This window comes from Bos grunniens, chromosome 17 (genome assembly GCF_055505025.1).
Source record: "Bos grunniens cultivar Pamir isolate PY7600 chromosome 17, Bosgru_T2T1.0, whole genome shotgun sequence".
NCBI lineage: Eukaryota > Metazoa > Chordata > Mammalia > Artiodactyla > Bovidae > Bos > Bos grunniens.
Window position 1 is genome coordinate 70,185,143 of NC_141181.1, and position 15,350 is coordinate 70,200,492.

At 42.9% G+C, this 15,350-nt stretch overlaps 1 protein-coding gene across 4 annotated transcripts in view; it reads left to right on the forward strand.

Moving 5' to 3' along the window:
• Nucleotides 1–4,330: 4,330 nt before the first annotated feature.
• RNF185 (ring finger protein 185) overlaps nucleotides 4,331–15,350 on the forward strand; it is a 30,159-nt gene continuing 19,139 nt past the window's right edge. For 2 of the 4 annotated variants that reach the window (XM_086348841.1, XM_086348844.1), the window contains exon 1: nucleotides 4,331–4,408. The gene's annotated coding sequence lies outside the window, so the exon portion shown is untranslated. Of the gene's footprint in view, nucleotides 4,483–15,350 lie in introns of all 4 variants that reach the window. The other 2 variants (XM_086348842.1, XM_086348843.1) reach the window with 2 other exon arrangements.

The following is a 15,350-nucleotide window of genomic DNA, read 5'->3' on the forward strand; positions in this document are numbered from 1 at the left end:
AAATCAGGAGGATGGGATCAACAGATAGACACAACTATATATAACATAGATAGAGGATCTGTGCTCTCACTTCCAAGGGACCAGGCTTGACTCCTGTGGGGGTGGAGGGGGGAGCTAAAATCCCACAAGCTGCTTGGTGTGGCTAAAAAATAAATAAAATTTAAAAATTAAAATAAACAACAAGGATGTACTGTTTAGCACATGGAACTATATTCAACACCTTGTAATAACCTATAATGGAAAAGAATCCAAAACTGTACATTTTAAACGAACACAATATTGTAAATCCACTATAGTTAAATAAGGAAGCAGGGTTTTAATTTGGATCAGATGCTGTGTATGACTGGGTATCTTGGTAAATCTTATCTAGAACAAGGAACTAGACAGGGACTAAAGCTGTAATTGATGAAGAAATAGCAATCTCTATATAAGCCATGCTAGGGAAATACTTGGTCATTTTTGTGCTTTGGACAATGTTCTTCATTTTGTCTGATTCAGACATGATTATGGAAAGGTCTTGTTCATGTCTTGATCCATCACAGTCATGGAGTGGCCTTGTCTGATGTTGATGTTCTGTGCTTTGCTTTTATGCTGAACAGGAGAACACCAAGGGCTCCCTGTGAGTGTCAGCCTAGCTCCTGGATATCAGGGGCTACTTTTCTGTTTCTTAGAGCCTGAACTCAAATCCAGGTTCATGTGACTAGAAACATCTCCTGTGTCCGCAGGAACTTGAAGGATGGCAGATAAGGAATTTCATTTATGAGTTTATTTCATCTACTGCCTTCACCTCCTAGTCAGACTCAAACCGCTAAGACAGTCCCTGGGATAACAGTAGGCACTTAATAAATAAATACTTGTTGAATTAATGGAACAATGAAGATGGGTGTTAAAAACTCCAGAGAGCAATGTCTGGGTGCAAACTGCAGCTCTATCATCTTTCAGTATGTCATCTAAAAACTGTTAATTAAATGACAAAATTGCATAAGCTTTTAAAAGCTTTTCTTTACCATTTGTAAAGCAGAAGTAATGACCAAAACCAGTCACAAGACTGCTGTGAGGATCAAATGAACCATTGTGTGCAATGTGCTTAGGCAAGCTCGGTAAATGTTTGCTATTAATATTTTGAAGCTAAGTAGCCCATTAGTTTTGTTATTGTATGTTTAATATTTTACCTGCTAGGCATGAAAGCAAAGATCTTGTCTTCTTTTCTACTGCTTCACCATGCCAAGCACACAAATGTTTGATACGTAAATAAGTAAATTGGCTAGTAGGACCCAGGCTCTCCCCTCATTTTGAGGGTAAATTTTAATTTTTATATAATTTCTGTCAAATGAAATAAAAACACACAGTATGGGAGCAGTCAGTTTCAATTTTATTGAGGACTTACTGAGGACTATAGCCCAGGAGGAGATAGCTTCTTAGAGGAACTTCTCTGAGGAACTGCTCCCAAATGATAGTGGAGGTTGCTATATATGTGACTTTATATCTAAAATCACATATATAAATTGTAAAATTGTATAAATCTAAAATTGTGTGTGCAGTCAGGACTTCCCTGGTGGTTTCCGTGGTAAAGAATCTGCCTGCTGATACGAGAGATGCAGGTTCAATCCCTGGGTCAGGAAGATTCCCTGGAGAAGGAAATGGCAACTCACTCCAGTATTCTTGCCTGGGAAATCTCATGGACAGAGAAGCCTGGTGGGCTACAGTCCACAAAGAGTCGGACACACTTACATGCAATCAAGTACACATCTTGATAGAAGTTTGCTGAAAGTCAAGAAAAACATACAAGTCAGTTAATGACAAATATTTTCCTAGCTATAATAATATGCAAGAAGTTGGGCTCCTAAAATTTTCTCCTGAAAATACATAACCATCTGAAGGCCTGTTCTGCCAGTTTTCCCAGTGCAGAGTGCCTTTTTTCTGATCTCCACCCCCAAACTCCTTTCTTTGTGTGTTGGAGGTCAGAGACTACAGTGGCTAATGACTCAATCCTCATAGAACCAGGTGTCAAGAGACTTTCTTCAGTTGATATTTAAAACTAAAAGAAAAGTTGCAAAAATTATGTAAGGAATTTCCACATACCCTTCACCTAGATTCACCACTTGTTTACATTTTGCCTCATTTGCTTATTCTCTCAATTTTATACATTTTTTCCTAAATCATTTTAAATTAAGTTGGAGACATTGTGCCCTTTTATCCCTAATAATTCAGTGAGTATTTCCTAAGAAAAGGGGAGTTCTCTTAACTTATAACAGCAATACAATTACCAAATGTAGAAATTTTAACACTGATACAATTTGTAATAACAGCAAAACCACATCCATATTCAAATTTGATCTCTTCCAGGAAACACATGATCTTTACTTGACCTATAACTGGTGATGTTAACTCTGATCATTTTGATTCACTTGTCCTGCAAGGCTGCTGCTGCTGCTAAGTTGCTTCAGTCATGTCTGACTCTGTGCGACCCCAGAGACGGCAGCCTACTAGGCTCCTCCGTCCCTGGGCTTCTCCAGGCAAGAACACTGGAGTGGGTTGCCATTTCCTTCTCCGATGCATGAAAGTGAAAAGTGAAAGTGAAGTTGCTCAGCCATGTCCGACTCTTCGTGACCCCACGGGCTGCAGCCTGTGAGGCCCCTCTGCCCGTGGGATTTTCCAGGCAAGAGTACTGGAGTGGGTTGCCATTGCCTTCTCCACCTGCAAGGCTAACCTCTGTAAAATTCTTATTTTCCCTTTGTAGTCAATAAGTAATTTATGGGAGACCCTTTACTGTGTAACCATCCTGTTCCTCCAGGTTTACCATCCATTACTGGAAGAAACACAAGCTGGAATCAAGATTGCCGGGACAAATATCAATAACCTCAGATATGCAGATGACACCACCCTTATGGCAGAAAGTGAAGATGAACTCAAAAGCCTTTTGATGAAAGTGAAAGTGGAGAGTGAAAAAGTTGGCTTAAAGCTCAACATTCAGAAAACGAAGATCATGGCATCCGGTCCCATCACTTCATGGGAAATAGATGGGGAAACAGTGGAAACAGTGGCAGACTTTATTTTTTGGCTCCAAAATCACTGCAGATGGTGATTGCAGCCATGAAATTAAAAGACGTTTACTCATTGGAAGGAAACTTATGACCAACCTAGATAGCATATTCAAAAGCAGAGACATTACTTTGCCAACAAAGGCCCATCTAGTCAAGGCTATGGTTTTTCCAGTGGTCATGTATGGATGTGAGAGTTGGACTGTGAAGAAGGCTGAGCACCGAAGAATTGATGCTTTTGAACTGTGGTGTTGGAGAAGACTCTTGAGAGTCCCTTGGACTGCAAGGAGATCCAACCAGTCCATTCTGAAGGAGATCAGCCCTGGGATTTCTTTGGAAGGAATGATGCTAAAGCTGAAACTCCAGTACTTTGGCCACCTCATGCAAAGAGTTGACTCATTGGAAAAGACTCTGATGCTGGGAGGGATTGGGGGCAGGAGGAGAAGGGGACGACAGAGGTTGAGATGGCTGGATGGCATCACTGACTCAATGGACTTGAGTCTGAGTGAACTCCGGGAGTTGGTGATGGACAGGGAGGCCTGGCGTGCTGCGATTCATGGGGTCACAAAGAGTCGGACACGACTGAGCGACTGAACTAAACTGAACTGGTTTTCTAACTCCATCATATTTGTTAGTCAGCATTCTACTAAAGGGTTTCCCAGGTGGCGCAGTGGTAAAGAATCCACCTCCCAATGCAGCAGAGGCAAGAGACATAGGTTCCATCCCTGGGGTCGGGAAGATCCTGTGGAGTAGGAAATAGCAAGCCCGCTCCAGTATTTATGTCTTGAAAAATTCCATGGACAGAGGAGCCTGGTGGGCTACAGTTCATGGGTTCACAAAGAGTCCAACATGGCGTGCGCTCTCTCTCTCACACACACAGTCTACTAAAAAGAATTTTCCCTCTTCCCCCATTTATTTGATCACTTCTTTATTTATATCAGTAAAGACTCATTGGGTTACCATTTTAGTCAATCGGTTATACTCTGTTACTGTCATCATGTATTTTGCTCATATTGCCCCAATTTGGCCAGTGGGATCTTCAAGTTAGCTCATGGGTCCTTTGACATATTCTCGTCAGTCTGATTCCCATCATCCTTAGACATTCCGTTCCAAAATGTTCCAAGCTTGTCTGACCCTTTCCATGGTCACACCTTGGCTTTCTCAAAGGCTTCCAGACAGTCCTTGTGTTTTTTCCCTTCCTCCCGGCAGGCGGAACCTTAGAGCCCAGGATCTGGCCCGGAGCACAGCGCAATGGACCAACCTCTTCCGGTTTGGGCCGGAAGTTCCTCGGAAAGCGGCGGCTTGGCGTCAGCTGACCAGAGTCCGCGTAGAAGCGCTCCGAGGTCCGGCCGGATAGACTAACCCAGGTAAGAGACTGGCTGAGCGACCGACGGGCTGACAGGCTGGGGCGGCCTTGGCGGCGTTAACTGAGCAGAGGCAGGTACATAGGGGTTGGGTGGGGGGGTCAGCTCGGGGCCGCCCAGGTTGAGGGATGGGGATCGGTTTCCGCCCTCACCGGGCCCACGGACTTGGACACTTGAGCCCAGAAGCGCAAAGACTTCAAGCCCGACTCTGGCCCAGGCCCTTCGTCCCAGGAGGGAGTTCAGGATTATGTTGTGGTCTTCTGTCCAGCAATTACAGTTTGGGGAAACTGAGGGCTAAGTAGAGAGAAGGCTCCCACAAACTCTCCCCTCCAGTCAGGAACTCACTCAGACTCCCAGTCGAGGCCGCTTCTCACGTAGGGGGTGCTTTTAATGAGTTTGCCCCCAGTGGAGAGGCCGAGGCCGGGCAGCGGGCTGAATAGAGTTGGCTTGGGAGTGAAGGACCAGAGTTGGAGACTTCGCCGCCAGCAGCCAGTCATGCTTTCCGTGCCGAGTCCTTTCCCTGTACCAGGTCTGTTTCCTCACTTGTGAAACAGGGCAGTGTTTCTCTACGGTTCTCACAGCCTGTGCTTTGAAATGCCGTGGGGTGCATACTTCCCAGTACAGGACTTAAATAAGAGCTCTGATTTAGAATCTGGGTCGGAACCGGGGAAACCGCATTTTGAACATACTCCTCGGGGGTCTTCTGCATACCCATGTTTGAAACCCACTGATGGTACGTGCTTTCTTGCTGTGGGTTCTAGAAATCCATTCTTTGCTTTGAGCAACTGGAACTCCTTCAGTATCTTTGGAAGAGGGTGCGGTGGTGTTTAGCCCAGAAAAGAGAGCAATGGAAGGGAACTGTCATCGAAAACAGTGTTATGGTGAAAAGAGCTTCCACTTCATCTTTGCTGTTGAAAGAGGCAGGAACTAGGACCAATAGGTGGATTCTACAGGAAGACAAGATTTTAATTAAAGAACTTAAGGGTGGTCACAGGGGACCAGCAATGGAATGGATTGCCTCCAGAGGTGCTGTACTTCCTGTCGCAGGAGTTTTTAGATGAAAGTCCTTTTCAACTTTAAAGTGGCTAATTCTAAGTCTTTTTTTAAGTCTTCTCTGGTGCTGACTTCTTTTTTTCTGCCCTCTTTTTTTAACATCTATGTCCCCCCAGCCTACATCTCCTAAAAGTGAGGCCAGTGGGTCTGAATTTATGTAATCTCTTCCTTGTTCTGTGTACCATCCTTTTCAAGGACTTGGGAATGCCCCATCTGATCAGGGCCATTAATGTTTGTTGAATGAATAACAAAGCAGGGTCCCCACCCCCTCGGTTTGGAGCTTATTTTCCCAGAACAACTTGGAAATGAATCTGAAGACTTTGTGATTGATGAGGAAAACCTAGTAAACTCTTTGGACTCAGAGTTGAGGAGCCTGTGTCTGAAAGATCCCCTTGAGGTTGTTCAGGCCAGCCTCCCCCCAGCCCCGGGACATAAATTCCTCTTCCTCTGCTCCTGCTGCTAAGTCGATTCAGTTGTGTCCGACTCTGCGCGACCCCATAGATGGCAGCCCACTAGGCTCCTCTGTCCCTGGGATTCTCCAGGCAAGAATACTGGAGTGGGTTGCCATTTCCTTCTCCAATGCATGAAAGTGAAAAGTGAAAGTGAAGTCGCTCAGTCGTGCCCGACTCTTAGCGACCCCATGGACTGCAGCCTACCAGGCTCCTCATCCATGGGATTTTCCAGGCAAGAGTACTGGAGTGGGGTGCCATTGCCTTCTCCTTCCTCTCTCTAGCAGTGTGTTGTTATAGATGATGTGTCTACTGAGAGAATTTTTGCAATCTGTTGGCTAACTTCAGCATTAAAACCAGTCCTTTGATGGACTTGACTTGCCAGTTCATCCTCAGCTGTAATCTGCAGATAATGCTTCTAGCGTGTCTTTAGTTTTCTAATAAAACATCAAAGCTCCTTATTTTGTGATTTACAAAACTCCAAGCAGATCCCTTTTTAAAAACCAGTTAGAATGCTTAGGTTGCCCAATGGAACAGAGGTTCCATATTATGACCCAATCCTGCTGACATGCCTTTGCCAAAAAAAGGTTAGATTTGAGCCAAGACTTCGTGCTTGTGTTTATTCTTCCTCCCTTTTTTGTATTTCCTAGAATTTTTTTTTTTAAGTTGTGAAGTGCTTATTCAGATGTTATCCAGGTGCTGAGTAAAATGGTTTTAATTTGGTGGTGTCTTTAAAACTTTTCAATCTGAAGTTTTCCTTTTAAAAAAGTACCTTAATCAGGATTTCCATAATGTGTTCTTCAGGCCGCTAGTCTGAAGAGAAGCCTCTGAAAAAAATATTCTGTGGTTAAAGTAAGTTTGGAAAAAGCTATGTATGAGTACCCCTTCTTAGAGCTTCTCAGCGTGTAGTATCTTGTCAAAGGCACTGAGACGTGGATAAGAAATGTGCCTAACCTTGTTTAATCTAGTGTTGCCAAACTTAATTGATGTGAAGCACTTTTTTTGGGGGGGGGGGGTAATGGAAGCACACTGGCAAATTCTGACCTGGAGCAGGAGTCTGCAGTCTTTGGCCTGGGGCCCAAATCTGACCCCACTGCCTGTTTTTGTGTGGCCTGTGAGCTGGGAATGGTTTTTACATTTTTTAATGGTGTAGATTACATCCAAAGAGGAAGAATATTTTTTGATATGTGAAAATTAAAAGAAAATCAAATCTATTTCTATCAATAAAGCTTTATTGGAACACAGCCACATCTGTTAATTTACATACTGTTTTTGGCAGCAAAGTAGAGTAATTGCTCCAAAAACCATATGATCTGCTAAATCTAAAGTATTTACTATACAGTGCTTTTCAGAAAAAAATTTGCCAACCGCTGACCTGCTCCATATACTTTTTTTTCTTTTTCTTTTGAAATGATTTTAGACTTCCAAAAATAACACATAAACTTCAAGCATACTCTTAACCCAGCTGTCCCTAATGTTAACATTTACATAACCATAATAAAATTACCTGATAAATTTAGGATAAATACCGTACTACTAACTATAGGCTTTATTCAAGTTTTGCCATTTGTTTCACTGATATCCTTTTTCTGTTCCAGGATCCAATCTAGTTTCCCACATTGCATTTAGTATCAAGTCTTCTTAGTCTGTTCAATCTGAGACAGTCGCTCAGTCTTTTTTGGCTTTCATGAATGTAAACTTTTTTTAAAAAGATAACTTTATTTATTCATTCATTACATTTTGGCTGTTCTGGGTCTTCATTGCTGTGTGGACTTTTCTCTAGTTGCAGAGTGTGGGGGCTACTCTCCAGTTGTGGTGTGTGGGCTTCTCATTGTGGTGGCTTCTCCTGTTGCAAAGCACTGGCTCTAGGCATTTAGGCTGGAGTGGTTGGGGCAAGTGGGTTCAGTAGTTGCAGCTTGCAGACTCTAGAGTGCAGGCTCAATAGCTGTGGTGCAGACGTTTAATTACTTCTTGGCATCTGTGCTCTTCCTGGATCAGTGCAGTGCCTCCTGCATTGGCAAGTAGATTCTTTACCACTGAGGCACCAGGGAAGCCTGACTGTAAATTTTTGAAGAGAGCTGACCGATTATTTTGTAGATGTTTCTCAAAGTTTTTGAGAGGGTGGGATAAAATTCACATATTATGAAATTCATCATTTTAATGTGTGAATGTTCCCAAAGTTATGCAGCCTTCACTGCTGTTTGAATTCCAGAGTATCTTCATCATCCCAAGAAGAATCCCCGTACATGTTAGCAGTTTCTCCCTCCTCTTCCCTCTTCCCATCCCCTGACAGCCACTAATCTGGAGTCACATAGTATGTGGCCTTTTGTCTCTGGCTTCTTTGATTAAGCATAGTGTTTAGGGTTCATCCACATCATAGCATGTGTCAGTACTGCGTTCCTTCCATGGCTGAGTAATATTCCACTGCGTGGACGCACTGTTTGGTTAGTTGTCAGTTGATTAACATATAAGTTGTTTCTGCCTTTTAGTTGTTATGACATGCTGCTCTGAACATTCATGTGCAAAGTTTTGTGTGAACATATTTTGAATTCTTTTAGATGTGTATACCTAGGAGTGGAATTGCTAGGTCATATGGCAACTCTGTTTTTTAACCTTTTGAGGACCTGCCTAACTGGTTTCCACAGCACCTCACCATTTTATATTTTCATTAGCAATATATGAGAATTCCATTTTGTCCACGCCCTGTTCAACACTTGTTATTGTCCTTTATTATTTTATTATTTTTTCCACTCTAGTGGGTGTGGTGTGGCATCTCATTGTAGTTTTATTTGCATTTCCCATTTCCCTAAGACTTGATGTTGAATAACTTTTCACGTGCATATTGGACATCCTTGCATCTTCTTTGGAGAAATGTCTATTCAGACCCTTAGCCCTTTTGTAATTGAGTTACTTGTCATCATGTACAGTTTTGCATGTAAATATTCAGAGTGTGCAGATCCCCTGAAGCCCCTTGAAGTAATTCAGCATGAGCTGAACTGCAAAATCTGAGGCAATGCCAGTAACGCCCTGATCTGAATGCAGTTGGATTTGGACATGTTGAAAGGGCTTCCCAATGGCTTAGCAGTGAAGAATTCTCCTGCCAATGCAGCAGACACGGGTTCCATCCCTGGGTTGGGAAGATCTCCTGGAGGAGAAAATGGCAACCCACTTCAGTATTCTTGCCTGAAAAATCCCATGGACAGGGTAGCCTGATGGGCTACAGCTCATGGGGTTACCAAAGAGTCGGACACAACTGAGTGACTGAGCGTGAAGTTCAGAGTAAGTTGCCATTTGAAACTGCTGACCACTCAGAGCTTGGTTCAGCCCAACCACTGCTGACTGTGCAGAGCTGGGATGGCCATGTCCAGTGAAAGGGGTACCTCGGCCTCACCCCAGACATGATAAGAACTCTAGGAGATGCTGTCATTCAGGAGCTACTCTTGTGTTTGTCTGATCACAGGCAGGGACTCGAGGAGTCAGAGGTAGTTGGCAAAGTCAGGACTGGTGATGGCCTTGGGCTGCTACCTGAGTTGGCAGAGCTACCAGTGCCCTCATACATCTCTGGACTCCAAAGCATTCAGCTCTCACTAGACTGGAAAACACACACACCAGTAATTATTCTTTTTTTTTTTTTTTTTTAATTAAAAAAAATTTTTTAAGGTCCATTTTTTAAGTCTTTATTGAAAATTTGTTACAGTATTGCTTCTATTTTATGTTTTGGCTCTTTTAAATTTTTTGGTCAAAGGCATTTGGGAACTTAGCTCCCCAACCAGGGATCAAGCCTGCAGCCCCTGCATTGGAAGGTGGAGTCTTAATCTCCGGACTGCCAGGGAAATCCCCACACCAGTAATTCTAATTGTGAAAGTAATTTGTGCTCATACTAGACATTTTGCAGAATACAGAAACTGTCAGACAGTTTCCCGCAGCAGCTGAACCATCTTACGTTCCAACAAAAGCGCACAAGGGTTCCAGTTTTCCACCTCCTCACCAGCTCTTGTGGTCTTCTGTTTTGTTTTGTTTTTTTTGATAGTAGCCATCCTAATGGGTATGAGATGGCATGTCATAGTTTGATTTGCATTTCCCACATAATTAGTGATGTTGAGCATCTTCTCATGTTGTTATTGGCCATTCGTATATGTTCTTTGGGGAAATGTCTTTTGAAGTCCTCTGCCCATTTTTGGATTAGATTGTTCATTTTTTTGCTGTTGAGTTTTAGGAGTTCTCTATATACTCAGTATATTGATCCCTCAGATACATGACTGGCAGATATTTTCTCCCACTCTGTAAGTTGCTTTCTTACTCTGTTGATAATGTCTTTTTTTTCCCCCCGCTTTGGCCTTATGGCTTGTGGGATCTCAGTTCCTTGGCCAGGGATTGAACCCAGGCCACAGCAGTGAAAGTGCCAAATCCTAACCACTAGACAGGGAACTCCCCTGATCTGTTTTATGCATGCTCTCCTGATGGTCCTCCTTAGGACCTTAGGAGAAGTGGGATCATTGTTTTTGTCAAGTATATGCTGACGTTATTAAAACTCTTAGACAGTTTTGTTGTTACCTAGTTAAATCTTGTTGACCTTATTCATTTTCTTGATGTTCTGTCTTTAGAGTTTTTCAGAGGTCCTCAGCTTCAGATAAAATTTGAATTAATGAGATTTTGTAGACTCTGAATTGAATAAGAATTCACTGGCCACATGAAAACAAAAGCTGAACTCTCACTTTGAAAAGGTTTTGGATGACAAAGCAAGGGCACACACAATCACCCCGTCTGCAGGTGAGGACCCTGGCCTAGCTGAGAGGGCCAGCTGAGAGCTGGACTAGGCCCTCTGGCTCTAGGTTGTTCCTCTCACTGTATTATACTAGAAATTCACCATGCTTGCCTAGGACCTGTCCACTCTGAAGATCTTTCTTTGATACAATGTTTTATCCAGTTATGTTGGTTTGAACTGAAATTGTCAAATTCCCTTTTGTTTATTGACATATTTATTGAATGTATACTGTCTGTCACGTACTGTGCATGTGACTCTGGGAGTGTTTAACTGGAGTAAGCAAGACAGTTCAGTGAATAATTGATCCTCTGTGTGAGTAGTGTTATCTCTAATACAGATCGGTACTAATCTAGGAAAACCTGAACTTTCTATGGTCCCATATCCATAATCTTTTTTTTTTCCCTTATATTTGTTGAAGAGTTTTGGACAATGCTTAAGAAAAAAATTACTCTCAAACAGTTATGTAACATTTCCAGTTCTGAAAAACATCCCTGAAGAATGTCTTGTACTTTTAGAACACTTATTTTCTACGGCTTTAGTTGGCTACATTGATTCATCTTGAGTTGTACAGTTCAAAGTACTCCTGGGCATCAGATCCATCAACCCACACGCATTTATGAGGTGCTCTTGAGGTGTCTAGCCCTGTGCTAAGGCACTTAGGGTCTGGGTCTGGACTTGAGAGGACATACAAATGAATCATTGAGGTACTTAATTGAGCACATTGGCTTGGGAGTTGAAAACTGCCTCTGACTGGCTCTGTGACCATGGGCAAATGACCTAACTACTCTGCACCTCAATCTGACATCGCAGGGGGTGCTGTATATGGTAGGGAGTGTTTACCTCGAAGGCAGGTTGTGAAGATTGGATGAGACAGTTTGTGTAAAGGGCTGAGCACAGTGTCAGCTGATGTTACTCATAGTGGTAATAGATATAACAGTTCCCTCCTGACTGTAACACTGTTGGGGGAAATCTGATTTTGCCCAGGTCAAAAATCGTGTCCTGGTCTGGATTTGCTCATACACAGTTCTGCTGTCTCATCTACAATGCCTTCAAGGAACAATGCTCATTCAGAAAGGGAAGTTTTGACTCATTCATTCAGCAAATTAATCAAATAAATATCTGCTGACTGCATAGATCCATGGGGAGTGTGAAGAAGTAGTTACACCTTCAGTGTGCTCTGTGAAACCTCAGTGGAGGGGTATTAACTCTGTGCCAGCCCTCATTGTTTTATCTCTTTAATCCCTCCAACTACCCTGTGAGGAAGGTAATTGCCCCATTTTAACAGATGGGTAAAAAAGGCCTGAGAAGGTAATGCGCGAGGTCACAGAGTAAGTGGTGGATCTGAGATTTGAACCCAGAGCCATCATATTCCTCTGTGCCATGATGATTTTTAAGGACAAAAGCCCATAAAAAGTTAAAGAACATTTTAAGACAGTGGTATAAGGAATGACAGAAGGCAGCCTTTTGGTCCTTGAAAGTTTGTGCTGGGGTTATCTGAATCCTACCCTGTCCTTGCCTGTGAAACCTGGTAAGCTTTAAGAAAAGTCATTGACACTTGATGCCAAACAAGCTAAAACCCTTTTGATTTAGAAATGATGGAAGATAGGACTTCCCTGGTGGTCCCCTGGTTGGGGTTCTGTGCTCCCACTGCAGGAAGCGTGGGTTTGATCCCTGGTCGAGAAACTAAAATCTTGCATGCCACGCAGCGCAGCCACAAACACAAAAAGGAAAAAGAAAAAAAAAAAAAAAACCAATAATAATAACTGGAAAAAAAAAAACAACCCACCGAAAAACAAATAATTGAAGACAATGTGAGAAAGTTGAAGCAGCTGAGCCTAGAATTTCCACTCAAATACGTGTTATGTTTGGAAATTGTTACCTATAAGGCCTGGTCTAGTGCATGGGATATAATGGGTTTTAATAGTTAATTAGCAAATGAATTAGTGAATTTAAAATATCTTCCCAAACTGCCAAAATTACCCTATTTTCCCCATGAGACTTAGGATGCGTTCTCTTTTGAAAACATGTATACTGTTGGCAAAGATGGGAGTAACAAGCACTCTTGTGTATTTTTCATGGGAGTAAAAATTGGCACATCCTTTTTCAAAGGTGTTGGTACAAAATTACAAATTTTAGATACCCTTTGACCCAGCAGTTCTAAGCTGGAATATGTCTTAAAGATGTAGTCTAGAACCATTGGTCTCCAAGGCCAAGAACAGGATGACTAGGTTGCATGGATGAGAGAGACTTTTCAGTCTGATCATTTTGTGCCTTTTGAATTCAGCCACATGAGTGTTACTCATTAAAAATATAAATCAATAAAATTTCAAAATGTGAAATGTCTGAAATAATTATTATGCTAAGGATCATTACAAGTTAGTATAGATTTCTTTAATCAGATTGCTTTCCTTTTTGTCCTGTACTAAGATCTGAACTTCTGGGACATTTAACATTTTCCCATATTTTTCTGTGTCTTAATAATGTAGTACTTACTATGGAAAAAGTGGGAAGTACAGTTAAGTGTAAAAGCAGCTTTAAAAATTTGCCCATGGTTCCATTATCCAGAGACACTACAGATAACATTTGGGCCCCTTCCAATTTTTTTCTGTATCTTTTAACCTGTTAATATCATACAGTATGTTCAGTTTGGTATATAATTTTCTATTTTGCTTTTTTTTTTTTTTTACTTTATGCTATATAGAAAAATTCCCACTTAACCAAAATCCTCATAGAAGGGTAATTTTTAGTGGTCTTATAATCTGTCGTGTGAATCTACCAGTTTAGTTTAGCCAGGGGATGGAGCTAGGTGGGGAAAGGAAGAGACATTGGGATCATGGAAGCCTTTGGAAGGTGAGGTGGGTCTGGGTTAGGTGGCTCAGCTGGGCATGTCAGCCTGACAGGCCAGGACTGAAGGGCACAAGGATTTCCACGCTTTCCTTCCTGCTTCGGTTGCAGACCTTGCTGCCCTGCTACCCCCACATGAGCTCTGGGCTCCAACCATGCTGAACTTGGCAAATTGAGTTGTCCACTTGTCTTGTGTCACCAGTAAGCCCTGCCCTCGGGCGCTGTGTACACACCACTGTCAGCACACTGGGCTGCCTGTTGGTTCACTTGCCTGTATCTCCCTTTAGACTGAAACCCTTTTGTATTTATGCCTTGAATGCCTGGCAAATAGGATCATTAATAAATCTTTGATGGTTGGTATGGGATTGGGTGGACAGATAGATTAGAGATACCCAAGAAAAGGACCAGTGCAGCCCTAAGGAAAAGAGGCCAATTGCTTAGCCTCCTCTGTCCTTCTGGGCCTGAAAGTCCACTCATGCCCTTGGTCCTATATTTGAGGGCTGGGCCTCTGTGAGCTAACTGTGGGACCAAAACTTCACGTAGACGCCAAAATTTTAGGGCCTGGTTTCTGTGTGTTCCGAGTTCAATCACCCTCTTGCTTAGATTTCCTCCCACTCTAACCTTCTGTGAGTATGATGTCGACATTCTTAGAATGTGGGTTCCCTCTCTGCCTGTGTGTCCAGCAGCAGCCTGATGAGCCGTGAAGACAGGCTGGGGCTCGCCACTGTTCCTGACAGAAGACTTCTTTGTGAACACGTGTCTGCCCATAGAAACAAGACCTCTGCGGGATCACCTCTCACATCATGCTAGTTATTTATCATCCAAATCTGTAATCTTCATAGTTAGAACCAACGTTTCCAGATGTCTCTGTACACTCTGGTCAAGGAATTCTTAAGAGTTAAAGGGGCAGGGAAGGAAGATTATGCATTCCTGCAGTTTTCTCTAGGACCTGAGAACTGAACACAAGAGTACTGCAAAGAGATTTCTTCACGAGCTCACATTCCCTGGTAGTTCCTTCAGGGATATGCAACTCTCGCTTTCTCTCTTCTGCTTCGATCCTGTGAGGTAAGCCAGGCCAGCTCTGGGAAGGTCGTAGGAGTGAGGATGCTCAGTCAGTCCACTCCAGCTGCCAGGCTTGGTGTTCCTAAGGGATCATGGAGTATTACAAACCTGCCTTAGTCCCAGCACTATGTGTGGTGCCTTGGACATCTCAGATTTAGAGATGTTTTTCAGAGCAAGGTATGAACTTGTTCTTTAAATGATCAGCTTTGTCACGGATGGTCCAGGTGCTGGCTGGTCTGAGGCAGACTTGTCCCTGCCTCTGCCTGCCACCTGAGTTGACCTGACTTCTCCGTGGTCCCTGTGGGCTGTAGCTGGGGTTGGGCATTCTGAAGGACAAGCCTTGAGGTTATTGTCTTTCCAAACTGCATTCTGGTAGAGTTCTACTATTTGAGAGCTGATTTTCCAGAACACTTCATCAGAATCATCTGGAGTGGACTGTGGGGACACTTATTTAAAATACACGTTCTTGGGACTTACCTGATAGTCCAGTGGCTAAGACTTCTCACTCCCAATGCAGGGAACCCGGGTTCAGTCCCTGGTCAGGGAATTAGATCCCACATGCTACAACTAAAGATCCTACAATGAAGATCAAAGATCCCACCATCCAGTTCCAGGTCCTGTTTAAATCACTGAGGGAGTCTAGAAACCAGATCTCTGGGGGGCTGCCGTGTTTAGGAAAAACAGGCAAGTTTGATGGAGCCCCTTGTTAAAGATTATTATAATTAGCTCCTATTCTAGACTCCAGGGACTCAGCATGGTCTTACTCTTCTTT